Source organism: Somniosus microcephalus, chromosome 4, assembly GCF_052327205.1.
Source record: "Somniosus microcephalus isolate GS21.2 chromosome 4, FLI_Smic_1.0, whole genome shotgun sequence".
In the NCBI taxonomy this organism is placed as follows: domain Eukaryota; kingdom Metazoa; phylum Chordata; class Chondrichthyes; order Squaliformes; family Somniosidae; genus Somniosus; species Somniosus microcephalus.
In genome coordinates this window covers 276,763,527-276,790,990 of record NC_140990.1, presented here as the reverse complement: position 1 = coordinate 276,790,990, position 27,464 = coordinate 276,763,527, and the positions used below count along the sequence as shown (strand labels likewise).

Sequence of the window (27,464 nt, the reverse complement as noted above, 5' to 3'; positions counted from 1 at the left end):
CCAGAGTCGACTATTTCAATGCGTTCCTGACTGGTTTCCCATCCTCCATGCTGTGTAAACTTCAGTTCATCCAATGCTTTCCTGCCTGTATCCTATCCCACGACAAGTCCCATTTGCCCATCATGCTCCTCCTTGCTGACTTACATTGGCTTCCGGTCCCCCAACACCTCCATTTCAAAATTCTCATTCTTGTGTTTAAACCCCTTCATGGCTTTGCCCTTCCTTATCTCTGTAACCTCCTACAGCCCTACAACTTCCTCAAAATGCTCTGTTCTTCCAACACTGGCTTCATATGCTTCCCCCCTCCATTCACTCCACCATTGGCGGCTGTGCCTTCAGCCATATAGATCCCACAATCTGAAATCCCTCTCTAAACCTCTGCCCCTCCCTTTCCCACTTTAATACCCTCCTAAATACCCACCTCTTTGACGAATCTTTTGTCAGTCCTTCTAATAACTTTTTTTGGTTCAGATCCATTATTACCTGATTACACCTTTGTAAGGCACCTTGGGACATTTTTTGAATATTAAGATCACTATATAAATGCAAGTTGTTGTTGTTTATTCATAATAATGCACCATAGAAATATAAAGCACAGAAGAAGTACATTTGGCCCTAGGAAATCCCTGTGCCTCATTTACCTTCTAAGTAATGTTCTGCCCCTGATAAGGCAATGAGGAAAATCCCAGAAATAGCAGGAGACCAACAGAACATCCATGAAATTTCACCTGTCTTTGCCCCGCCTCAGCCCACCTACTGCCGAAATTTTCAATCATGTCGTTGTCACCTTGAGATCTGACAAGTTCTAGCTGATCTCCCATCCTCCACATTCTGCAAACCTCAGCTCATCCAAAACTTTACTGTCCATATCCTGTCCAACTTACCCATAACTCCTGTCTAGCTCTTAGGTCAAAAGCTCCTAATCTTTCGCTGGTCAAATTAATCCTCTCGTATTATCTTGCTAGAAATTATATCTATGTAATAATATATAGAGGCAGCACGGTGGCATAGTGGTTAGCACTGTTGCCTCACAGCGCCAGGGACCCGGGTTCGAATCCGGCCTCGGGTGACTGTCTGTGTGGAGTTTGCACATTCTCCCTGTGTTTGCGTGGGTTTCCTCCGGGTGCTCCGGTTTCCTCCCACAGTCCAAAGATGTGCGGGTTAGGTTGATTGGCTATGATAAATTGACCCTTAGTGTTAGGGGGATTAAATACGTGGGGTTACGGGGATAGGGTGGGATATATGTTGGTGTAGGGGTTACGGGGATCGGGTGGGATATGTTTCGGTGCAGGCTCGATGGGCCGAAATGGCCTCTATCTGCACTGTGGAGTTTCTGTGATTTCTGTGATTTCTGTGATATCAGTCACTTTTTTCAGTATGGCAATTTCTTGTCAATTTAAATTGATTTAATCCAAAATATCTGATAATCCTAAAGATCATTTGACATCCAACAGTGTACACATGAACTGTATGATTTTGTCAAATGATTCCAACCCAGAATTTTGAACTGTAAATAAATAATCATGTCATTTTAAGTGTCATTTTAGTATCTGATTGCATCAGAAATTACTTTATTTTGTTTGCTTGTTTTACATTATTCTTTTGAATAACCTGGGAATTATCCAATCATCACAGCAACAATATTTTCTAATTAACTGTTAAAAATGCATCATTAGTTGCACTTTGAGATAAAGCTTTTCATGCACCTTCTGTGTAAAAAAGGGTTATTGTGGTTCCATGATCAGCTACAGTAAATGCTTTCCTGAAGCATGGTGGAGAAGTGGTGTTGTGTGTGAGTTCATTATTCTGAACCTAATAGAGAACTGATCAATCTCAACTAAAGAAAATGGATTCTCATGTTAGGCAATCTCAAACTTGTAGCCTTCTAGGTAGAAGTAAAGTGCTCAGGTACCAGGAGCTGAATAAATGCTATGTTTCACGCTAACATATGTCTCCAATCTGATCAAAGCTCTTTCTAATATTAAACTTAATCATCTTTAATAAACCAGCTAAAAGTGTCTCCTTACTACCCAACTATATATTATTTTAAGCATGTTTTAAGCATTTTGTTATTAGAATACAATAACAAAGGTGTTGTATAAAAACTGACATGAGCGCTGCAGATTTGCAGTACATAAGGTGCACATTATATCTAATCTACTTTCTTTTATATACTTCCCATTAACAGGTCTTACTGTAGTTGCATTCTTACAGAAACAAAGCAGATGAAATAACATTTCAATGTGTGTTGGAATCTTAACTAAGTCAAACACTTGTAATGCTGTTAGTGAAGTTGCTACACATATCATCTTGAAACATGTCTTGTAAGCACTTTTTCCTTTACAACTTTGAATGAACATTTGGGAATTAATGGCGAGTCCTAGCCCAAACAGAGCACCTAAACTTCTCACAAGTCCAGCAAAAGGAGTGGTATCTATGCGTATCCATTCTGGATTTGCCCACCATTTTTTGGCTTTTTGAACACACCACAAGAGGTCGATATTTATCAGTTGTAGGGCCAGATAAAAGCCAAGTGCAGAGGAGCAAGAAGACGTTTAGCTTCATGTATGTCTTCAACTTTGTTGCCTGCGTAGATGGGATGTGTTCAAATACTTCTGCAACAAATATTCCTAGCATCCAGAAAAATATCATAGCATCTCAATTTTTGATGGAAACTGCACACGGTCACCTCAAGTGCATTCATCCGATTTTATTAAACAAAGAATGTGATATTGAAAAATGTATATTACTACTTATCAAAATATTATTGCACTCAGAATATTATACTTTATTTTTATATACACACCACACAACGGTGCTACCATGTCTTATTTATTGAAGATGATAATTTAGCAAGATTAACCAAGATATCTTCATCACAGGGGATGTTGGTTCATCTGCAGAACTGTAAAACTTTTTGTAAAGCAAAGCATTTCCAATATCTGGCATGAACTGGTTTACAATTCAAAGGACAAATGATGTGATCAGTAGGTGATTCTCCCAGACCGGATAACTGATGGTCTGTAGAATCTCCTTTTGGTGGTTCAGGTATGAAGCCAGAATAGTCCTGGATCCACCTGTACTGGGAGGCAGTATCAACAGGGCACCAGCTTCTGTTACCCGAGGCCATAGTCTGGAAAGTGCATTGTATGATATTGTTGTATGAACACTTAATGCATTTGTATCAAGTTCCTCTGTCCACTATTTTGGCAGAGGTATTAGCCTGTTAATTTTAAATGAGTTAATATCTCCATTAAAATAGAGAATAAACAAATGTGATTTGAATAGCCTGGAGTTTCCGCTCAGGGCCCAATCAGTAAACTGCACCCAAAATACACCCGGCACTGTGCTAATTTTGTCGAGGTGAAATTACGCCCAAGTTTCTGCACAAAATCATTAGCATACGCCCAAAATTAAAATCTCCCATAAATCAGCGCAATCAAGCATAATCAATCACAATTGATTTGTGACTGGAACAGGGCCAATGGGGCCTCAAGGTGCTAGGGTGGGGTAGTAGAAAAGGTAAGGAAAACAAATACCCCTTTAGAGTGAGCCTGGAGACCACAAGGTAAGCAACACTTATCTCTCCGTCCTGCAAATTTTACAAACTTTTGAAACTTTACACAGTAATTGATTTAAATCACACTGAACAGTCTGAAAGTATTGACTGCTGGTCACTGCTGGTCTTCAACTTTTTAAACTAGTTGGTATTTCTGCAGCAACAGTGCAGACCTGTGGCTTCAATTGACTGCTGGTCATTGCTGGTCAGGTGAGTAACGCTGGATTCATGTGACCACGGGTACCTGTGCACCTGAGAATCTGGGCGCAATATGATGAACACCGCCCCCCACCGAATGAGCGCAATCGGCAAAAACTCGCCTTTCCAGCCTGGGGCATGGCCAGTTTTATGGACGGGGACTGGTTTGGGCCAAGGGTCTGTTGAACGAACTTAAAAGATCGTGGATTCTTGGGCATAACATATTTACAGGTGCAACTCACTTACACCCAGATTATGCTGTTATCTGGGCGGAAACCATGCAAAAACTGCAGGCCAATGTGTTAAATGTTCATTCAATAAGATCACACGGTGTAATTTCCAGGCTAATGTTATTTCATTTGTACGGTTTGCTTTGATTGTTTAAATAAATGGCTGATAAGTCAGTAAAGAATTTTTGATACTTCTATTCAGCCAAGAATTTTTTCCATCATGAATGACATTTCTTCTGCCAATTCTTGTCACTTTTTTGAAAAATTAGCTCCACTGATATGGCAAGTAAACAATGGGGGCTAAATTCAATAGCCCCTGAAAATGGGCGTGGGGATCGCGATGTGCAATCGGTCTGCGCCCGTTGAAAGAAATGCAGGCAGCGTGCGACCTTCAATGCTAATTACAATGATTGCAGCATTCAGCCCAGTGCTGAACGCACTGCTGAGTGGCTGAATGCTCAGCAGGGGGCCCAAGTTCATGCGAAGCTAGCAACAATTAAAGCTAGCCTCCACTTCTTAAAGGCAATCCGGACCTCTTAAAGGGGAGGTGCATTCTGCCTGTAGCAGCACATGCAACTGGCTGTGGAGGCAAGGGTCAGAAAGAGGAAGAGTGAATAATGGCTCAATAGGCCAGAGAAAGGGTTCCAAGGTTCTTGGACACAGCACTGGAGGCCTTAGTGCAGGGGTTGGAAAGGAGGAGACATGTCCTCTATCCACAGGGGACCAGGAGGCTGTCCAGGCACACACTGTGAAGATAGTGGGAACAGATAGCCAACAAAGTCAATACCAACAGTCTTGCCCCAAGAATGTGGATGCAGTGCTGAAAGAAGTTTAATTACCTCACACGAGTGGTCAAGATGAGTGAATGCATCTTCAAATGCTCTCTCGCACCAACTGCACTATTATGTCCGTGAATGATTAGGACACAGACAGCAGGAGTTGAACAAAACAAGTCTTTACTGATGGAAGTCAATAGTGAAACTGAAAACAACAGAGGCTCACTAGCGCCTTTTATACAGGGGTGGTCACTGCCGGTACCGCAGTCTGAGACCAGTTATTCTCTTAAAGGTACATACACAACAATTCCTCCCCTTTTAGATAAACAGTACATAACATTCATTTAACAACTAAATGATAACTAATTACAATCACAATTACGGTTGCTAGATACATTGGTTAAGTTTAAGCAATTATAAGTTCAGTCTTTGAGGAGGCTTCCTGATTCTGTCTGGATAACGCCTCTTTGGGGTATCAGGTTCTTCTGGCAATGTTGAGTCGGGATCAATGTCGTTGTTTGGTTCATCTGCTTCCAATATTACCAGTTCTGCGGTAGCTGCAATTGGTACGTCGATTTCATTGCCAGGTGTATCAGATCGTGGTGTGGAGTTGACGTTTTCCAGTGACTCTAGAATCTGGTCAGCATGACGTCTTACAATGCTGTCTCCAACGTCCACGGTATACATGAGAGGTCCTTGCCGTGTACAAATCGTTCCTGGCTGCCATTTCTCAGTGCGGTAGTCCCGGGCCAAAACTGCTTGACCTATCTTAAAACTCCTGGTCGGCCTTTCATTCATATTTTGAAACTGCCTGTTCTCCACATCTCTTCGGATGTTTGGCTTAACCAAATCTAAGCGGCATCGTAGTCTTCGATTGAAGAACATCATGGCTGGAGTTTGGTTGGTAACCGCATGTGTCGCATTCCAGTAGGCAAACAAGAAGTTGTCCACCTTGTGTTGTAGGGGTATATCTTCATTACACATTGCCTTGATAGCCTTCTTGAATGTTTGGACAAACCTCTCGGCCAATCCATTAGTGGCTGGATGATTTGGGGCAGATGTGTAATGCTTAACACCATTGTTCTTTAAGAACCTCCGGAACTCTTCAGACACAAACTGTGGTCCATTGTCAGAGCAAATCTGTTCAGGCAGCCCATTCCTGGCGAATATGGTTCGTAAAACTGTGATAGTTTTTTCCGTGGTGGTTGAGGACATTTTTATTACCTCTGGCCACTTTGAATGTGCATCCACCACGATTAAAAACATCGAGTCCATGAAGGGACCAGCAAAATCAATGTGCACCCTTTGCCATGGAGATGAGGGCCACTCCCATGGATGCAGAGGAGCTTGTGGTGGGGCGTTTTGGACCTTCTGGCATCCTGCACAGCTCTTGGTCATCTCTTCGATTTCTCTATCGATTCCCGGCCACCACACAAACGCTCTGGCTAAGTTCTTCATTTTTACCCCACCCAGATGACCCTCATGAAGCTCATTGAGCACTCTATCCGTCAACTTAGGTGGAATTACTACTCTGGATCCACACATCAAGGTTCCTCTGCACACTGACAGCTGTTCTCTTCTCGGCGAGAATGCTGGCAGCAGTGGTTCGCCATGTGCTGGCCATCCCTTCACCGTTAAATCATAGACCCGTGATAGTGTCGGGTCATTCCGTGTTTCCTTTTCTATATTTGCATTCGTCACAGGGAGACATTCGACTATGGTCGAGTGGAATAACTCCATTGGATCCACTGCAAGGTCTTCTTCTTCCACCGTCGGCAACGGTAGGCATGACAATCCATCAGCATTCCCATGCTGTTTAGTTCCTTTGTACTCGATGTCATATTGGTGCGCCCCTAGGGAAAGGGACCACCTCTGCAGCCGTTGTGCTGTCATTATCGGTACGCCCTTCTGAGGGTTGAAAATGGAGACAAGAGGTTGATGATCGGTTAGTAGAGTAAATTTTTGACCGTGCAGGTAGTGATTGAACTTCTTCACCCCCCACACTAGGCTGAGGGCCTCTCTGTCAATCTGGGCGTAGTTACGCTCGGCAGAAGTTAACGAGCGTGACGCAAAAGTTATCGGCCTCTCTAAACCATCAAGGAATTTATGTGACAGTACCGCCCCAATGCCGTAGGGAGACGCATCACACGCCAGTCTGATCAGCAGTGCTGGGTTGTAGTGAGCCAATACTTCCCTTGAAGTGATTAAGTCCTTACTCTTCTGAAAGGCCCGCTTACAATCATTGCTCCATTTCCATGCTACCCCCGTTCGTAGCAGGGCGTTCAGTGGGTGCAAAATTGTCGACAAATTCAGCAAAAACTTATGGTAGTAATTCACCAATCCGAGGAATGACCTCAGTTGCGACACATTTTCAGGTGCTGGGGCCTTAACAACCACTTCAATTTTGTCAGGGGACTTATGTAACCCCTCTTCATCAATCACGTGGCCACAATACGATATCTGTTTCTTAAAAAACTCGCACTTGGGGCGGTTGGCTCGTAGTCCATGCTCCCGTAGTCTAGTGAGCACCTGTTCTAGGTTGTTAAGGTGTTCACTGTCATCTTCACCTGTCACAAGGATGTCGTCCAAGTAACACTGAGTCCCCGGAATCCCTTGCAGGACTTGTTCCATCGCTCTTTGCCATATCGCCAGTGCCGATGCTACTCCGAATACCAATCGGTGATACTGGTAAAGACCTTTGCTCACTTCGCAGTAGGAATGGATCCCAGGAGGTGGTGCAGACTGTAGGTAAGTTCGTATCTGCTCGTCGCCAGTATTATGTCCGTGAATGATTGGGACACAGACAGCAGGAGTTGAACAAAACAAGTCTTTACTGATGGAAGTCAATAGTGAAACTGAAAACAACAGAGGCTCACTAGCGCCTTTTATACAGGGGTGGTCACTGCCGGTACCGCAGTCTGAGACCAGTTATTCTCTTAAAGGTACATACACAACATGCACCACTAGCCTCACACACTGCTCAATGCACCACACGCCCATCAGTCACCTACCAACAATCTCCAGCAATCATGACTCAAACCTCACATTCATAGCTTCACCTCACCCTCATACACTTAGCACTGCTGCAAGCCTCACACTCACATCTCATGCCTTGCATACACTGCCAGCTATTCAACCATGACAGGCACATCACCTAAACACATTGCACCACACTCACTGACACACTTCCCTTTCTCTTGCAGGCCAAGGTGGCTCAGAACCGCAGGCAGCAGCAGCTAACTGATGGGGGATGGTCAATCCTGCATATCCTTACCCAGCTGGAGGAGACAGTGCTTGACATTATTGCACAGATACTGGCACTGCGCGTACTTTAGAGGGTAGTATAGAGCTGGGATCTGCATGTGGTGAGTCACTGGGCATGAATGGGAGTGGGCTACAGCTAGGGCAGGGAAAAAGGGAGCGCAGGTGCTACCGCAGGTGAGGCCGCACACTAGTTCTGCTGCAGAAGACTCAGATGAGGACTTCAGTGTGGTGGCCTACAGAAGAAGGGTGATGGGCATGTGCACAGAAATCCTTGGTGCATTGGCAGGCCTGCCAGAGAGCCTGTTGCCACTGTCAAGGACCATGGAGAACTCTGGCACCAACTTTGCACAGGGCTTTGCACAGAACTTGGAGCCCATGATTTCCAGGATGGAAGTAATGGGCAACTCCATTAGCCCACTTATGGACCCAACCATAATGCAGGGTCTGATGGCCAATGTCTCTGCTTCCATTGCAACCAAACGGAAGCGACCCAACATCTGAGTGCTGCAGTGGAAGCTCAGACTTCTGTCATGTAAGCTCAGACTGCTCTCATGCAGGCTCAGCTTGCTGCCACGCAAGCTCAGACTGCTGCCATCGTGGCTGCGTTTATCTGTGTTGAAATGGGCTTGCAGGGTGTCACAGCAGTCCAGCAATCTGTCCCCCAATAGATTACTAGGATTGCTGAGGCGCCTCCCTGGGGGAGCGGCACTGGCTCCACGGAGCACAAACCTGCTGTCCTCTCTCATGATGACAGCATTTGTCCTCCCACCACTGCTGCCCATGCCGAGGTGGTGCAGTCCGCAGCCAGGCCTTCTAGGTCCAGAGCTGATCGAGGTCGTCCTGCAAGGTCATCTGCAGTCTCGCCCACTGAAAGTCAGCAGCCTTCCACCAGCCATGCTGTAGGCACTGGGGTAGGACTTTGCAGGAGCACTAGAGTAGGCAAAGGCACACAGAGGACAGGCACTAAGGGAATGCACAAGGGTGATTAGTTGACTTTGTTATGTAGTATTTGATTGAATGTTTTATAAATGTGGTTTGGAATGTTTATTTTGTGGTGGTTTTCATTTCAGCATTGTGGCCAAGAGGACGCTGTGATGTTCCGTGACAGTGGGATAGTAAGGTGGGAAAGTGTTGAGCAACGGGGATCTGAGATTTCATTCAGGGGAACCGGATTCTGATGATGCACTCACAGACAGCCTGTCCGGAATGTGGGCTGCCTCCTCCCTTCCTCCTCCTCCTCTTCATCCTCCTCTTGAGGTGGTCGCAGAACCCGTGGTGCCAAGGGCTGCACCCTCATGTTGTCCAAGTTGTGGAGGATGCAGCAGACCACCACGAATTAGGATACCTGCTCCAGCGAGTACTGGAAGGCTCCTCCCAAGTGATCAAGGCAGCGGAACTGTTGCTCCAGCACCCCAATAATCTGCTCAGTGACATTCCTCGTGGCAGCATGGCTGTCATTATATGACTGCTGGCCATGAGTGGTTGGGTTGCAGAGGGGTGTCATCAGCAAGGTATAGAACGGATAGCCCTTTTCGCCGAGCAGCCAGTCTCTGGTTTGACATGGTGGCCGGAAGATAGCTGGCATACCAGACTGGCGCAGGATGAACACATCATGACTGCTGCCAAGCTAGCGGGCATTCACCAACATGATGTGCTGGGCGTGGTTGCACACCAACTGCACATTAAGTGTGTGGTACCCTTTGCGGTTGTGGTACATCTCACCATTGAAATGCGGCGCCTGCAAAGCCACATGTGTGCAGTTGATGGCACCCTGCACCATACGGAATCGCTATCCTGGCAAACCCACGTGCACTCTCCTCCTGTTTCTCTCTGTTTAGAGAGAAGACAATGAAGTCCCTTCTCCTAGAGTACAGAGCCTCTGTGACCACCCAGATGCAGCGAGTGACAGCGAACTGCGAGATGTTTGCTATGTCTCCTGTTCCAGCCTGGAAGGATCCGCTGGCAAAAAAATCAGTTCCACAGTTACCTTGAGGGTCACTGGCAGAGCCGCCATCGCCCTGCAGGTCTGGTTCCAAGAGGTGGCAGCATCCTGTGACAACCTCCTTGGTGAAGTGGAGCCGCCAAATGCACCTGGCTTAGGTACAGGTAGGAGAAGTGCTCCCTGAAGACTCTAGGTGGGTTAGGCCTCCTGCTGAGAGCCCTCCTTCCCCTCCTCCTCCCTCTGCGAGCAGCTTGTCTTCTTTGCTGCCTCGCTCCATCTCCCTGATGCTGCAGCGCAAGGGGGACTGCAACTAGAGCCCCCTTAACTGGGAGCAAGTGGTGTACTCAGAGGCCTTCTAGTAGCAGCCAATGCCTTCCCAACATCCAACAGCACTCCCTGCACACTTTAGCTACTTTTCAAATGTATTCCAGCAACCCAGTACTCCTACAAACTCTGCACGAGCCAATACATTGCAATACAATAAGCAACAAATGCAAGTTGGATGTATCACTTTAAGTAGCACTGGTGGGGGGGTCCCTCATGCAGTTGAAAGCATGTTCAGCTGTGCGTGTTTAGGAGAGGGTGTTGAACAGGGTGGCCAGGTAGAAAATGGCAGGTTGTGTATCAAATCAGCGTTACACACTGACTGATGTCACAATCTACCTACAGTGCATGCTGCCAGTGCATGCACATACCGCCTGCGCTATTGCCCTCACCAAAATGCCGTTCAGCATAGGCCATGCCGGAAGTGGGCGGAAGTGAGGTGGACACCAATTTTTCTTCAAAACCAGCCAAAACTACCGGCGCTACGGAGCCAAACTTTGCAACCAATATTTATCCCTTAGCCTTCTGAGAACCAGTACATACAGGATGCCATACAAGTGACAGTTAATTATAGTTTTTTCAGGCATGTCAAGAACCTATGGGGGTGAAATTCGATAAGGCCTGAAAATGGGCAGGGGCACCGTGAGGCGAGATTTGCTCGCGCCCATTTAGAAAGTGCAGGCAGCACATTAATTTGGTACTGCCTGCTAATTTGAATGAATTTAGTGCACAGCCCAGTAACGAACGCGCTGCTTCAAGCTGTGCGCACAGCAGGAGGCCCAATGTCACATTGAAGGGATAATTACAAGTCCTAGCCCTTTTCGGGCTACCCCAGATCAGGCGTATTCCCCAGACGTTCATCTTCAACTAAAGTTAGAGATAGCCGAATTCTATAAGACGCTTAAATGGGTCTAAAGGTTTAGGCTATCTCTCCCTAAAGGAAAAGAACGACTGAAGATGTTACCGTCCTCCGGATAGCACTTTTAATTAACTAGACTGTAACCTTCCGGATATTATGAGGGTCCGGAATACACCCCAGAATTCTGAAACTCCTTACAAAAGAGTGTACAGAAATTGCGTTCGCGAGTTTATACAGAAACACTCTGTGAGACAATTCTAAAAATATATAGATTTATTTAAGAGCTGACATTCATTTAACAGCTGTTGAGTCAGTCAGAACATTAACAATTCAAAATATAAATAGCTTACATTTCTTATCAGAGATCCTTATTCTCAAATCTTTATTTCGTTACATTTCTACATTTCTTACTTATTTCTAAATCCAGAACATCCACCAAAATCAAATACCTTGATTATCCGAGACTCAAAGTTAAAAACTTAGAGTGTGCCTGTGAAGTTGAGAAACATTTGCCCGTTCAGCGACTTCTGACTTTTCATCTGAAAAGCTCTATCTTTTATACTCTTTTTTTTAGTGGTTTATTCTTTGAAGTTTCCTGCTGATGTAAGCTAATTGTCTTATTCATTCTCTCTGTTGAATTCTTACTGATCTTATTGTCAGTTTAGCTGCTGCATGCATAATTATGTCTCTATTTTAGGTGTTCAATAGTTATCATAAAAACAATATGACAGCAATATTTATTTGATATAATTCTTATCGAAGATTTTCCATTCAATTCTTAATATTGGCTTAACTGGTTTTAGCAGACATTGCGACTCCGTGGTGTTCCAAGTTCAATACAAAAACAATGTAATTGCTTGGTGCATCTATTGAAGTCATATCTTCAAAGTGTTCTGCAGGTATCATATTTACTATATGTAAATCAAAACCACTTTAACCAGGGTGTTTGTTTGTTTTCTAGCTATCTTAGTTGGTTGCATATTTAATCTTTTGTTTCCTGTCTTCCAAGCTTAACATAAAAACTATTTGACCAGCAGGTGTTTCTTTTACTTGATGTCATCTTTTCAAAGGCACATGATTTTTTAATATTCTGTTTCTGTTTCATGTGTTAGTTCTTAACACTTTACTTGGGTCATTTCATTCTGTTGGTTCCAAACCGCAGACCTTTCGGAAGCGCCAAACTGCTATTTCAATAGGGCCTTTGTATTGGCATTAACAATCAATTCCCATTTCAAAGCTAGTGTGGTTTTTACAGCTCTGTTATCAAACCATCCCATCTCAGAAGCCTGTTTTCTGTTTGCAGCCCTTGCTTCCGCAGTTCTGCAACGTCGCACACTGTCGCCTGCGCGTTGTCCTCGCCGGACGAGTTCACTCGCCTACTAGGTGAATTCCCGGAGCTGACCAAGCCCACTTTCTCCTCCTCGGCCACTAAGCATGGTGTCGAACACCACATTACTATGACTGGTTCTCTGGTTTACGCACGAGCTCGGCGCCTGGAACCCGGCAAGCTCGCGGCTGCGAAGGCAGAGTTTGCCACTATGGAATGGCTGGGGATTATTCGCCGGTCGAATAGTCCCTGGTCCTCGCCTCTCCACATCATCCCGAAGCCCGGCGGTGGATGGCGGCCATGTGGGGACTACCGACGCCTTAATGACGCCACTACTCCCGATCGGTACCCGATCCCGCATATACAGGATTTCTCCACCCATTTGGCGGGACACTCAATCTTCTCCAAGGTCGACCTCGTCCATGGCTACCACCAAGTTCCCGTACACCCGCAGGACGTCCAGAAAACGGCTGTCATCACTCCTTTTGGACTGTTCGAGTTTCTACGGATGCCATTTGGGCTCAAGAACGCAGCACAGGCTTTTCAACGACTAATGGACTCGGTCCTGCGGGATCTTCCATTTTTATTTGTCTACCTGGACGACATCCTGATAGCTAGCTCTACCAAAGAGGAACACATCTGCCATCTCCGCACCCTCTTTCAGCGCCTCAGCCAACATGGCCTCATAATCAATCCAGCCAAGTGTCAGTTCGGCCTACAACAGATTGACTTCTTGGGCCACCGCATTACGTCGGAGGGCACAATTCCGCTGCAGTCAAAAGTCGAAGCAATTACGGCATTCCCAAGGCCGCAGTCCACCAAGGCTCTTCAAGAATTCCTGGGCATGGTGAATTTTTACCACCGCTTTGTGCCCAAGGCAGCACGACTCATGCAGCCCCTCTATGAAGCCCTCAAAGGCAAGGCCAGCAAGGATACAATAGCCTGGACGGTCGAAATGGACAACGCTTTCGACAACACAAAAACCGCTCTAGCCAATGCAACTATGTTGGCGCACCCGCTGCCAGGTGCCACCATCGCCATTACCACCAACGCTTCTGACTATGCCATAGGCGCTGTGCAGGAACAGTAGGTCAACGGGACGTGGCAACCTCTGGCATTTTTCAGCTGCCAACTCCGGCGCAACGAACGCAAATACAGCACTTTCGACCGGGAGTTGCTGGCGCTGTTCCTGGCTATCCGCCATTTCCGTTTTTTGTTAGAAGGACATCCCTTCACTGCGTTTGTAGATCACAAACCACTGACCTTCGCCATGGCCAAGCCCGCCGAACCATGGTCGGCTCGACAGCAGCGACAGCTAACTTTCATTTCAGAATTCACGACAGACGTCCAACACGTAGCTGGCAAGGACAACTAAGCTGATTGCCTTTCTCGCACGATCGTACGGGCGGTCCAGCTGGGCATTGATTATGCCCTCATGGCTACCGATCAGGCATCCGACCCTGAAACACAGGCATATCGCAGCGACACCTCTAGCCTCCAACCGGCCGATGTTCAATTCCACGCTGCAGGCACCTCGTTACTCTGCGATGTCTCCATGGGAGATCCCCGCCCGATCGTTCCAGTTGCCTGGCACCACAAAGTTTTCGACGCCATACATGGGCTTTCGCATCCTGGCATGAAGGCGTCTCAAAAATTAATGTCGGCTAAGTCGGTCTGGAGAGGAATGCGTAAGGATATCCGCGACTGGGCTAACACCTGCGTCGTCTGTCAAACGTCTAATGTGCAACGTCACGTTAAGGCCCCATTGGCCACGTTCGCAGTACCAGAGCGTCGATTCGACCATGTCAACGTGGACCTCGTCGGGCCACTTCCACCATCACAGGGGTTCACACACATCCTCACTATGGTCGCTCGTACTACTAGATGGCCAGAGGCAGTTCGTCTGGCGTCTACTACGTCCGCTGATGTCGCCAGAGCATTCCTCTCCTCGTGGGTCGCACGTTTCGGCGTTCCGGCGGACATTTCTTCAGACCGCAGTCCACAGTTCTCTTCCGAGCTCTGGAACACTGTGGCCCAGGGTCTCGGCACCAAGCTTCACTGCACCACGGCCTATCACCCGCAAGCAAACGGTTTGTGCAAACGTTTCCACAGATCGTTAAAGGCATCGCTGAGGGCCAGCCTCCAAGGCGCCGGATGGGTGGATAAGCTTCCGTGGGTCATGTTGGGTCTCCGCACGGCACCCAAAGAGGACCTGCAATCGTCCGCCGCGGAGCTCGTGTACGGCCAGCCACTCTGCGCACCGGGAGATTTCCTGCCGCTTCCAACTGAGCCGTGGTCCGCAGATGACCAACTCAGCAGCCACCGGGAAACAGCCAAGGCTTTTGCGCCTATTCCAACTTCGCATCACGGCCTTCCATCTTCACACGTACCAGCGGAGCTAAAGAATGCTGAATTCATATTCATTCATCATGATGCCCATAGGGATCCGCTCAAGGCCCCTTACACAGGCCCTTTTCGTGTACTGGAGACAGGCGACAAGAGTTTCTCTGTAGACATCGGTGGTAAACCCGACCACATATCCATTGACCATCTCAAACCGGCACACCTGGACATCGACCGGCCAGTAGAGACCGCACAGCCACCACGACGTGGTCAACCTCCCGCTACATCCACGCCAGATCGAAGGCTTCCATCTGCCAGCCCGCCCACTGTTCAACAACGTCCATTCCAAGAATACAGGAGTCGCTCTGACAGGCTTGTCAGACCTCCTAGTCGATTGACTTTTACTGTTAAAGACAATTTTGCGGGGGGCGCATGTGGCAGAGCCACCAGGGGACTCTGATCTAATGTACATAATTATCTTTAACAAATTATTAGCTACAGAATGAATCTGTATCTTTGTTCATATCATTGCATGTACATAGCGCGGTCCCTTTAAGAATGAGACCAAACGCGATGACGTCATCACGTTGATCACGTGATCCTCCAGCAGCGGGAAAACGTGATGATGTCATGACGTCAGGCTGGGGAGCCGCCCTAGCCAGTCCTCGTGGAGCCAGCAATGAGTACAGACCTGTAATGCAGTTCTCCTGTGTTTTCGTGTTCATAGTATTAAACATCGTTTGTTTGATAGACTGACTCGACCTCAGTCCTTTAGTTAGGAATCTAGCCATTCCTACAACATAGTCATACCTGTCCTGCCGGTGGGTGGCTACACAGTGGTATACAGTCGAGAGGGAGTCCTCAACATTGACTCCAGCCCCCATGAAGTCTCATGGCATCAGATTAAATCATGAACAAGGAAATCTCCTGCTGATTACCACCAGGTTGCAAAGTTGTAATTTCCGGAATGAAGGTAGCACACAATTTCTGCCCATTTCCTTCATGTTGCCAAATTGCTGTTCAGAAGAAGTGACTTCTATGTTGCTATTGCACCAAAGATATGCATTAGGGTAGTTGAAATATTTTTTTAATTCATTCTTGGGATGTGGACGTCACTAGTAAGGCCAGCATTTATTACCCATCCCTAATTGCCTTGAGCTGCCTTCTTGAACCGCTGCAGTCTGTGTGGTGAAGGTCGTAGTGGTTTTGATACAACTAAATGGCTTGCTAAGAGTTAACAACATTGCTGTGGGTCTGGAGTCACCGGGTAAGGACGGCAGACTTCCTTCCCTAATGGGCATTAATGAACCAGGTAGGTTTTTACAACAATCCGGTAGTTACATAATCTATTCCAGATTTATTTAATTAACTGAATTTAAATTCCCCAGCTGCCATGGTGGGTATGAGCTCATGTCTCTGAATCATTAGTCCAGGTCTCTGGATTACTAGTCCAGTAACATAGCCACTATGCTACCATATAGGACTTCAATGTCCATCAACAAGAGTGGCTCGACAGCACCAATACTGATTGTGCTGGCCGAATCATGAAGGACTTAGCTGCCAGACTGGGCCTGCGGCAGGTGGTGAAAGAACTAAGATGAGGGGAAAACATACTTGACCTTGACCTCACCAATCTACCTATCACAGATGCATCGGTCCAAGACAGTATTGGTAGTAGTGACCACCGCACAGTCCTTGTGGAAACGAAGTCCTGTCTTCACACTGAGGACACCCTCCACCATGCTAAATGGGATAGATTCAGAACAGATCTAGCAACTCAAAACTGGGCATCCATCAGGTGCTGTGGGCCATCAGCAGCAGCAGAATTGTATTCCAACACAATCTGTAACCTCATTGACTGGCATATCCTTCACTCTACCATTACCACCAAGCCAGGGGACCAATCATATGCAACCATCTTCAGCCAGAAGTGCCGAGTGGATGATCCATCTTGGCCTCCTCCTGAGGTCCCCACCATCACAGAAGCCAGCCTTCAGCCAATTTGATTCACTCCACATCATATCAAGAAACAGCTGGGCACACTGGATACAGCAAAGGCTATGGGCCCTGACAACATCCTAGCTGTAGTGCCAAAGACTTGAGCTCCAGACCTAGCTGCACCTCTAGCCAAGCTGTTCCAGTACAGCTACAACACTGGAAACCTAGCACAAAGGAAGATGGTTGTAGTTGTTGAAGGCCAATCATCTCAGCCCCAGGTCATTGCTGCAGGAGTTCCTCAGGGCAGTGTCCTAGCCCCAACCATTTTCAGCTGCTTCATCAATGACCTTCCCTCCATCTTAAGGTCAGAAGTGAGGATGTTTGCTGATGACTGCACAGTGTTGAGTTCCAATCTCAACTCCTCAGACAATGAACCAGTCCGTGCCCGTATGCAATATTTAGGCTTGGGCTGATAAGTGGCAAGTAACAGTCAGCCACACAAGTGCCAGGCAATGACCATCTCTAACAAGAGAAAGTCTAACCACCTCCCCTTGACATTCAATGGCATTACCATCATCGAATCCCCCCACCATCAACATCCTAGGGGTCACCATTGACCAGAAATGTAACTGGACCAGCCACATAAATACTGTGGCTAAATGTGCAGGTCAGAGGCTGGGTATTCTGTGGTGATAGACTCACCTCCTGACTCCCCAAAGCCTTTCCACCATCTACAAGGCACAAGTAAGGAGTGTGATGGAATACTCTCCACTTGCCTGGATGAGTGCAGCTCCAACAACAGTCAAGAAGCTTGACATCATCCAGGACAAAGCAGACCGCTTGATTGGCACACCATCCACCGCCTTAAAATTCATTCCCTCCACCACTGGCGCACCGTGGCTGCAGTGTGTACCATCTACAAGATGCACTGCAGCAACTTGCCAAGGCTTCTTTGACAACACCTCCCAAACCCGCAACCTCTACTACCTCGAAGGACAAGGGCAGCAGCCGCATGAGTACACCACCACATCCAAGTTCCCCTCCAAGTTGCACAACATCCTGACTTGGAAATATATTGCCGTTCCTTCACCATCGTTGGGTCAAAATCCTGGAACTCCCTCCCTAACAGCACTGTGGGAGTACCTTCACCACACGGACTGCAGCGGTTCAAGAAGGTGGCTTACCACCACCTTCTCAAGGGCTATTAGGGATGGGTAATAAATGCTGGCCTTGCCAGCAACGCCCACATCCCATGAATGAATAATTTTTTTAAATGTCTCTTTTCTAAGTGTAGGTTGGTTTACAAGTCAGTTCAAATTTCCTCCATAATCCAGTTTGCAACTGACACTGAAGGTGCTATTTGGCTGCATTATCATTCAGTGGAGTGGATTCCAGCAGAAGACTTTTGTACATGGTTGGCAATTGGAGTAGGGAGAAAACATTTAGGCCGCAATTTTGTCGGCGCTCAGAGAGGCGGGTCAGAGGTTAAAGTGCAAATGATTGATGGCGGGTCCCGAACCCACCGTCAACCCGCCTCCAAACAGCTTTCCCAAGTGTCGGGTCCCCGATTTGCGAATGGACCCAACACCTAACGGCGGAAAGCGGATTAAAGGCAATTACCTGCCTATTAACAGGTACTTGCCAGTAGTTGTCAGCCTATTTTTGGATTTTCCCGCTTCTGGGTTGGGTTTCCCAATGTCCGGACACCACGCCAGGTAAGTGTGGCATGTTGTGAGTCTGCTGTAATGTTTGTGGAATGATGACAGCTGCAGAAGTGGTGTGAAGGATCCAATGTTGCACATGGTGAGTTTCAGAGCAACGAAAATGTTGGGTACTGCATTTTTAAAACATTTACAGATTTCTTTAGCTTACAAGTTTTTAAATCCATGTCCAGTGCCAACTCTTTGGGAGAACCTCTCTCACCAGTGATAGGTCGCTTCTGTCACCTCACTTGCAGCTGCCATCTATTCCAGCTTATGGAGGGAGTCATTGGAGAGCCTGGGTGCAAGAGGTCACCTTTGTGCAGTGATTGTCAGTGCTTTCAGCACCTCACTGCTGTCAAACACTGAGAAATCAACTGTCAAAATAAAATTGTGCATGGTCCCTTTAAATAAACCAGCAGATGACGCATCATCAAATGACGTCATCAGACCCGCTTCCTGTTAATTGGCCGGCAAGCCCGCAGGGCGGGCTTAACAAGGTCAATCAAAGCAAAATCATGTCTGTGGAGCAGATACAGCTGGGGACGGGACTGGAAGCCGAAAACCAGCTGTCCCACACTCAACCCGCTTCCATTAATAAAATCGCGGCCTTACAGTCAGTGATACCAGTATGCCATTGTAGATTTCAGTGGCCTGTGCATATGTGCTATTGATCATATAGCATGACAATTTATAATTTGTGACCATAAATTATGCAAATGATATAAGTGATCCAAGATGCAATAGGATTTATCCTGGATCATCTGAATATAAATGAGATATTAAAAGCAATATTTTATAGTTGTGAAATGGTACTGAATTGTCTGTGAACGGCCCCCTGCCTTTGCATAATTTATGTTTGAACTTCTACATTCAATTATCTAAAGATGTAGACATAGGTAGCAAGAACCTTAGATAACTTTCAGACTTTGCTCTTTGCAAATGTTCCTGCCCTTTGGAATGAGTGTCAGCTTGTAACTCAAAATGGAACATACACATTAAAACTAAATGTAGACTCAGAGTAGAGATAGCACCACAACATTGGGTAATACCTCTGTTTTACAGAGATTTATTTAAGATCCCTAATGATATATAATATTATTACCCTTTGGTTCTCCATCATTGTTTTCTGTATCCATAAGGGATGTGACTTTTAGCAGCCAGCAGCCATCAGCTGCAGCTGAATGTATGTAAGCCATCAGTGGGCTTGATTTGCATTAAGCTTTTCCTTGCTTTAAAGAGGTGACTGTAGCATTTGCATCACAACCTTTTGCCTTTACTAACAGGATGTAAATTTAGGTTGAAACTGTTAAAAGATCTGAAACGACATTCACAAGTCATTGTCCATTATATCCATGTACACGGCAAACAATGAAAAAATGTTACCTCCCATAACTCCTAGTACAACTTGATGTGGGAAATGTGTAGCTACAAAGATTCTGGAGACACAGACACCGATCTAAGTGACCCAGAAAACTATCCAAAGAACTGACCAGACCAGCCTGAGAAAGAAGAAACTAAGGTGGAAAAATTCAGTATCACCCCGTTTGGGGCGCGATTATTGGCCGTGCGCAAAGTTTAGTGCCTGGCGCTAATTATCGCCTCCGACTGCAAACTCAGCTTTTATCGCCCCCGGAGTTGATTGGAGCGCTAAATCAGGCGCTACACACCTCTCTTAAGGCGCAAAGGCCGAGAAGCGAGGCGCTACCTCAGAGCGCTGGCGAAGCTCATGTGATGTCAGTCAGCAATGGAACATAGACACAATGGCGCTGGCCAGTTCTTAAAGGGGAGGGTTGATCTTGCTCTCCATCCACATCCTGCTCATTGCAGCCTTGAATCTCGGCCTGGAGAGACCTGTACATCAAATCTGCTGGAAAGAACAATGGAGAGGCCTAGGGAAAGAGCTCAGAGTGCAGCCCCCACAGTCTCTTCTAAATCGATACAAGGAAGGGCAAATCAAAATGAACCTGCAAAGTGCTGCTCAGTACCCAAAACTCCTTCGCACAGCGTTGAATCTCTCCAGAAGTCTCTCTCTTTCTCTCTCAGAATGCATGGTGCAAAATGTCTAGTTAATTTCGTGAATGGCGCAAACATCGCCATGCATGGGCGTTAGTTGCTTTGCGCCCCATTAGCGCCCTCTTAAGGTGCTAATGGGAGGCGCAAACCAACTGAATTTTTCTCCCTAAATCTTTAAAAATATTTTTTAACAAGAAATCAAGCCAATCAGTTACGTTCTGATGGCATATGCTCATCAGGAATAAGTCCTACCGATATGCTGTACACTGTTTTCCTACTTTCTGTGGTCTTGTATAACCAAGTACTGCTGTTACCATAACATACCAAACACACGCAGAGCCCATAGCATGTCCTGATGGACTGCCTAAAAAAGAAAACATACAACAACTTTCATCTGGAAATTCCTGGTACAAAATTAAATTAGAATAAAATAGGGAAGATAGTCATTTAGTTTAGACATTGAATGCAAATTTATAGGCTTCAATATAAGGTGAATCCCAAGTTCAAATAATGAGGCTGCTGTGCATGCAGAGAGATCACCAGGGTTGTCACACTATCTCAAGACCACTAAGTTCAGAGATCCACCAAGTATATCTGCCCCCTTCAGTAAGATTAACAGATATCAGACCTGTACACAGTCCCATTGGGCTGCCTGGGGAAACAGGCACAAAAGCTATTAAAAGCCCCATGAAATGGTGGATGTAAACACCAATGAGAAATTACCACAAAACTACTAATGAATAAATAAGAAAGCAATAATGAAGGCAAGGTCTTACTCTTTTTAGACACTCCCACAATTTGAGGCACAAATACTTTAAATGTAGCAGAAATTGCCATGTGCGCAAACAGAAAGAGAATTTGTCTCTGTGAATCCATGCTGCCGTGTTTTAACTGAGTGCAGCAATCAAAATAAATGTTTTGAATTAGGCTAAATGTAGATATTTGTGGCTCTCTAAAGTTTGGTAGTTTACATCAACTCAAATAGGGCACTGGCCTAACTATTTATCCCCAGACATGCCAACTCACACGAATCTGCTATCGTGAGAGACGCAATTTCTGAGTGAAGTGAAGCCTCATTCATGATCTCGCGATGGAACATCGAAATCTCACAATTATTTTCTAAAGTCACACACACGTGCAGTGCCTGCGAAAGAGGCAGAGGCTTTTCACGAAGTTCGGGCCTCATTAGAATAATATCGGCAAGCTGCCAGCGCTGAACGACCACTGACAGGCAGCTCACCGATCAGGAAGAGGACAGGAGATCTGGCGCTCTCTCCGTGGAATCAAGCCAGATGTGGGTCTTAAAAACGGAAGAGACAATCCCGGGGGAGGGGCCATGGAGGGGCTATCAGCAGGTAAGAAGATTTTTGTGGCGCCTGAAGGAGCATTCAAAACATCACTGGCAGAGCAGACTTTTAAATTTGCAGTGGCCCCTTGACTGGTTCAGGCGGCAGTCGGGGGGCGGACAGCTCGCACTGGATTTGGTTGTGGCCGATGGGCACCGACTTGGACTGATACCTGGGATGGCAGGAATGACGTATGAGGAGAGATTGGGTCGATTGGGCTTGTACTCGCTGGAGTTTAGAAGAATGAGAGGGGATCTCATTGAAACTTATAAAATTCTAACAGGACTAGACAGACTAGATGCAGGAAGGATGTTCCCAATGGCGGGGGAGTCCAGAACCAGGGGTCACAGTCTAAGGATAAGGGGTAAGCCATTTAGGACAGAGATGAGGAGGAATTTCTTCACCCAGATAGTGGTGAACCTGTGGAATTCTCTACCACAGAAGGCAGTTGAGGCCAATTCAGTAAATACATTCAAGAAGGAGTTAGATATATTTCTTAAGGCTAAAGGGAGAAAGCAGGGACAGGGTACTGAATTTGGATGATCAGCCATGATCTCATTAAATGGCTGAGCAGGCTCGAGGGGCCGAATGGCCTACTCCTGCTCCTATCTTCTATGTTTCTATGAAACATGGCGACCTGAAAGGAACTTCTATGTCGAGAAGAACTGAACTTCCTCCTTTGAAGGAGACTTGCACACGGCATTGAAGCCCTGCCCCAGTCTCAGGCAAGGTACGAGGACAAAGAAGCTCAGATCACCAGCCACTTATAGTTTTTTAAAGTTTTTTGTGAAGCATTTTCAGGTGCACTAATATAGTTTTTGTAAAGAGCTTTGACCTGTTAGAAATTATAAAAGTCACTGTCACTCTATATTGGTTTATGTTTGAAAAAAATAGCAACTCATGATTTATATACCTCTTGATTTTTAAGAATTTGTCACTAGACTTATGAGACTGTGGGGTTGGCATTGCTGTATCCCTAACAGCTGACACTAGTGTTACGTGACTTACTACAACTGAAAAGAAGAAAGAACTTGCATTTATACAGCGCCTTCACAACCTCAGGACGTCCCAAAGCGCTTCACAGTAAATTAAGTACTTTTTTGAAATGCAGTCACTGTTGGAATGTAGGGAAATGCAGCAGCCAATTTGCACACAATAAGTCCCCACAAACAAGTACACTGTACTGAGATAAATGACCGGATAATGGGGGAAAAATGTGATTGTTTTGCGCAAAGCAACTAGCGCCTGGGCGCGGCACCGCTAACGCCTCCCGCGAGATTCAGCGGGAGGTTAGCAGCAGTTGTAGCTGATATCACCCCGTTGCTCTAAACCTCCGCCGATGATGTCATCACCATGCGCAGCACCCCATTCGCGCCCCGGCCGCAAACTTGGCTCGTGCCCCCTGACCTACTACCAGACGCTACGTCCAACAGGGTCGGGGGGGGGTGTTTATGCGGCCAGGGCAGCGATAATTAAAGGGCAGGTGCCCGGTGGCCATTTTTTTTGGGCCACCTGCCAGCACCTGCCCCCTCTGGCCTCCTGCTGCGGGGTGCCGGCCGTGATCGGGCAGCCCGTCACTCCTCTTGAGTACCGGACTCTTTTGCTGCCACCCCGCTCCCCAGTGGTCCAGCAGGGCCCTGGTGCGCGCTGCGCTAGGCCCCTCCTCTTTAAGCAGGGGAGGAAGATCTGCAGTACCGCAGCGCTGCTGCATGTAGCACCGCGATATTCAATGGAAGCGCCCCAAGAGGGAGGGGGAGCACTTCCAGTAGCACTCGCCTCCTGCTTGGGGCGCTACCATTGAATTTCGGGCGCGGGGGGTGCTAACTTTTTTGGGGCGTTAAAAGTAGTGCCCCGGCGAAGTTATCACCCCAAAGGGGGCGCGAGCCAATTTTCCCCCCAATATATTTTAGTGATGGTGGTTGAGGGATAAATGTTCCCAGGATACCAACCCTACTCATCTTCGAAAAGTGCCATGGGATCTTTTACGTCCACCTGAGAGGGCAGACAGGGCTTTGGTTTAATGTCTCATCCAAAAGATGGCACCTCTGACCAATGATCCTGTTAAGCTGCGCAGCGGTCTGGAGGTCCCGCACAGGTTGCTTGCCGGCTTCACAATGGGGAAAAACCCGCATGCATGGAAATTTTAATGGGCCATGCAGTCTCTTAAAGAGGCTGTTCACCCAAAAAAAAAATTAAAAGGAACATTGCCTCTGACGCTGCAACCTAAATAACGTGTTCAAGTCTCTGGAATGGGGCTTGAACCAATTTCCCCCTATATTATTTTTAGTGCACTTTGCATTAACTACAGTGGAAAGAAAATATCAATATAGCTATAAATGTTCCCAAAATACCAGGAGAACTACCCTACTCAGCTTCAAAAAGTGCCATGAGCTACGTGAATGAGCTTTACCCGTGTCCTGACTCCTTTACAGTATAGTTAGCCTGCTTTGGCATATAAAAGGCCCCACTGCACTTCAAATGACCAATCTTTGACTGAGCAGTAAATTCAGACAGCTGCTTGTACCCCATACAAATTCCAAGGATGCACACTGTCAGTATGACACATGGATTGTCTTTGCCAACCACTTTTATTATAGTTAACTTTTAGCTGTACTGGGATATTTATTGTTAAATATTTTGATATGTTGAAGTTCCTAATAGAATATTTATTCCTGTTGCTCTTAAAATGGCAGTTGTCTAAAAAAAATTAAATCAGTCTCAATGTTAAAAACATTCTTCTCAAAAGCATGCTTTATTATCTGTGCTTCATATTCTCAGTCTATTTGACAAAATATTCTGGAACACAATGAAATCCTTCAACCTCATCCATGCAATTTAGCACTTTCACTGAGGAGAAACACAGCAAAGGAACAATTTCTTCTACCGAAATTCAATCTGAATTTTTCTCGTTGAAAGGGATGTTTTGTCCTCTTGTCAATTCTTACAATCTCTGCAAAGTTACTTTTCAATTGAAAAGAAAGTACTATTGGACAACTAATTTATTACATGTGTAAGTAGTCACTGGCTATTTGTACTGAAATTATTTAATCCCAAATTGCAACCAATGCTTATAATGAAGGGATAACTAAAAAGTACCATTGAAATGTTTGAAAACAAGCCAGGACTTTACTTTACAAATCTTACCTGGCTCTGTTTCACAAGTTATTGGAAACTGTTCAAGTTGTGTGCTGACAGAGTTGAGTAATACTGTGGCTGCGATTTTCCCATTGGTGGCGGGTTGGATGCAGGTCAGGTGGTCGGCGGGTTCCGGTCCTGCCGTTGCTTTCAGACGATAAAAATTTGCAATTTTGCCCTAATTGGGCTATTGAGTCCTGGCGTGTGCGCTCCCCTGGCCAATTAGTGCTTTTTAAAAAAATTTATTTTTATTTAGCCTATTAGTGTTTTGGGTCTGTAACTCACCTCTGCTGACATCTGTGAGCCAGCTGCATTTAAGGGGCCCATACAGCCTTGGTTCATTCTCTTATTATTTGCTGCTGGATTTCCTTCCAACAACTGCTGCTATGACTACCTCAAGGGCAAAGGCCTCTCCCCGATTTGATGATGACTCCCTCCATGCTCTTGTGGAGGGAGTCAGAGGGCGCAGGGAGGTACTCTTCCCATCCTCTGGGCGGAAGAAGCCACCACAGCAAAGCAAAGCAGCCTGGCTGCAAATTGCTCAGGAGGTGAGCTCCAGATCCATGTGCACTCGAACCTGGGTACAGTGCAGAAAAAGGTTCAATGACCTGGTCCACTTAGGAAAAGTGAGTATAACATCACACTTGACCTCAACCTGCTTCCCATCTTCTCTCATCACCAGCACTCTGCATTGTCAACCTACTCTTGCACATCCCACTTTACCCTTACATCCCTTGCACCCATAACCATCCCTCTCTCTCTATGTACAGAATCACTTCACTATTCGACTATGCTGCCCTCACACTCGCTATCACTGTGATGCTATGACAACAACTAACAACCCACAGGGAGGGCCCTTGGTATCGGCACCTCACTCCATCTTTGTCTACTTCTAAGCATCTACGCTATGGATTCTCTACACTCACTCCATCATTCTCACTCAAACTCCACTTGTGTCCCTCATTGCAGGAAAAGAGATCCCACAATAAGAGGGAGAGGGCTAAGGCAGGAGGAGGACCACCTTCTATAGCCCATCTCACCAATGCTGAGGAGGCGGCCCTGGAAATCATTGGAGGCGATGAGGATCTGGAAGTGGGGGACGGGCGCAGCAGAGCAAGCTGGTGACAGAATTGATTTGCATCTCGCTCATTTATGTTGCATGAGTGACTGATATGGCATCTGATGCCCATACAGATTGACTTATGATCATCTGCACAATTCCATGTGCCTGCTACGTTAATATCACATGTCTAACTCATGCCTTTACTCCCGCACAGGACCACTGACAGCCACCCACCAGCCCCCGCCCCCCCACCCCCAACCCCCGCCCCCCACTGTCCAGGAGGAAGAGCCTGAGCCGGAAGACTCATCAGAGGAAGCTGCAACCTCTGAGGGTGCAGCATCAGCAGAATTAAGCGCATCCAGCACCACCGCAGATACGCACACCTCGGTGGACCTTCGGGAGATAGAGTAGTGTTGTCACCTGGTGCATCACATCTCACAAGTGAGCATCAGCAGGTGGTGGAGACAGGGACAGCAGTGGAGAGTCCTCGTCGGAGGCCACAGGGCACTCCCAGCTCTGCTCAGCTGCACATCGACCCTGTGCTCCGGGTCCATCCAGAAAGAGAGCGGTGCTAGAACTCCAGGAACAGGTGCAGGAGTCTCTGGCAGGTTTTGTCTCCAGAGTTACTGCGAGTGTGGAGAGGATGGAGGAGTCCATCTCTAACATGAGCAGTGCCTTTGTGGAGGCAATGGCGCATGAGCGCACAACCACAAAAAGGATGGCAATCTCCATGGAAAGTATGGCTAGCTCCATGGTAAGGATGGCTACCTCTCTGAAAAGGATGGCTACGGTAGAGGAGAGGATGGCTACGGCCATGGAGGAAATAAGTCGCCAGAGTTTGGAAAACATGGTGAATGTTCAGAATAGACTGACATCTCTGGAAGAGCAATGGGCAGCTATTGAGCAGAGAAACCAGAGCTTCATGGAAGTCCTTTTGAGTAGGACTGCCAGTGCAGATATGGGTCCTCATGGACCCCCTGATGTGCAGCAAGGTGCTGTCAAGCCACTTGCTAGCACTGAAGTGGGGCTGACCCATGAGAGGGATGTTGGTGGCAGGCAACAAGGAAGTGGGGGCTCCTCTCTAAGTGCTCACACTCCCATGCCACTGATCAGCCCTCGGTCAGAGCCCCACCAGAGTCCTCACCCAACTGAGATGGGTGTCTCAGCCCCTGCACAGACGCAGGAGGAGCAGTCTGTTGCCAAGCCCTCACAGGCTCGCAAACCCAGAGGACGCCCGCCAAAGTTGTCGAAGCAGGAACAGCATGAAAGTGAACAAGGTGCCTCCACATCTGCTGAAGCCACAGGGGAAGCACCATGTAGAAGTACGTGTAAAAAGAAGATAAAGCACAATTAGTCACAAGGGTAGTCACTTGGGTGTTCTGTTCTGTTGTCTTTAATTTTTGCCATTGTCATCCTTTTGTGCATTGATTTAGCAGAAGTGATG

General features: G+C 46.7%; 1 pseudogene; it reads right to left on the bottom strand.

The window, feature by feature from the left end:
- Nucleotides 1-1,436: 1,436 nt before the first annotated feature.
- On the bottom strand, nucleotides 1,437-25,837 carry LOC147120481 (glucose-6-phosphatase 2-like; annotated as a pseudogene).
- Between the last annotated feature and the right edge of the window lie 1,627 nt (nucleotides 25,838-27,464).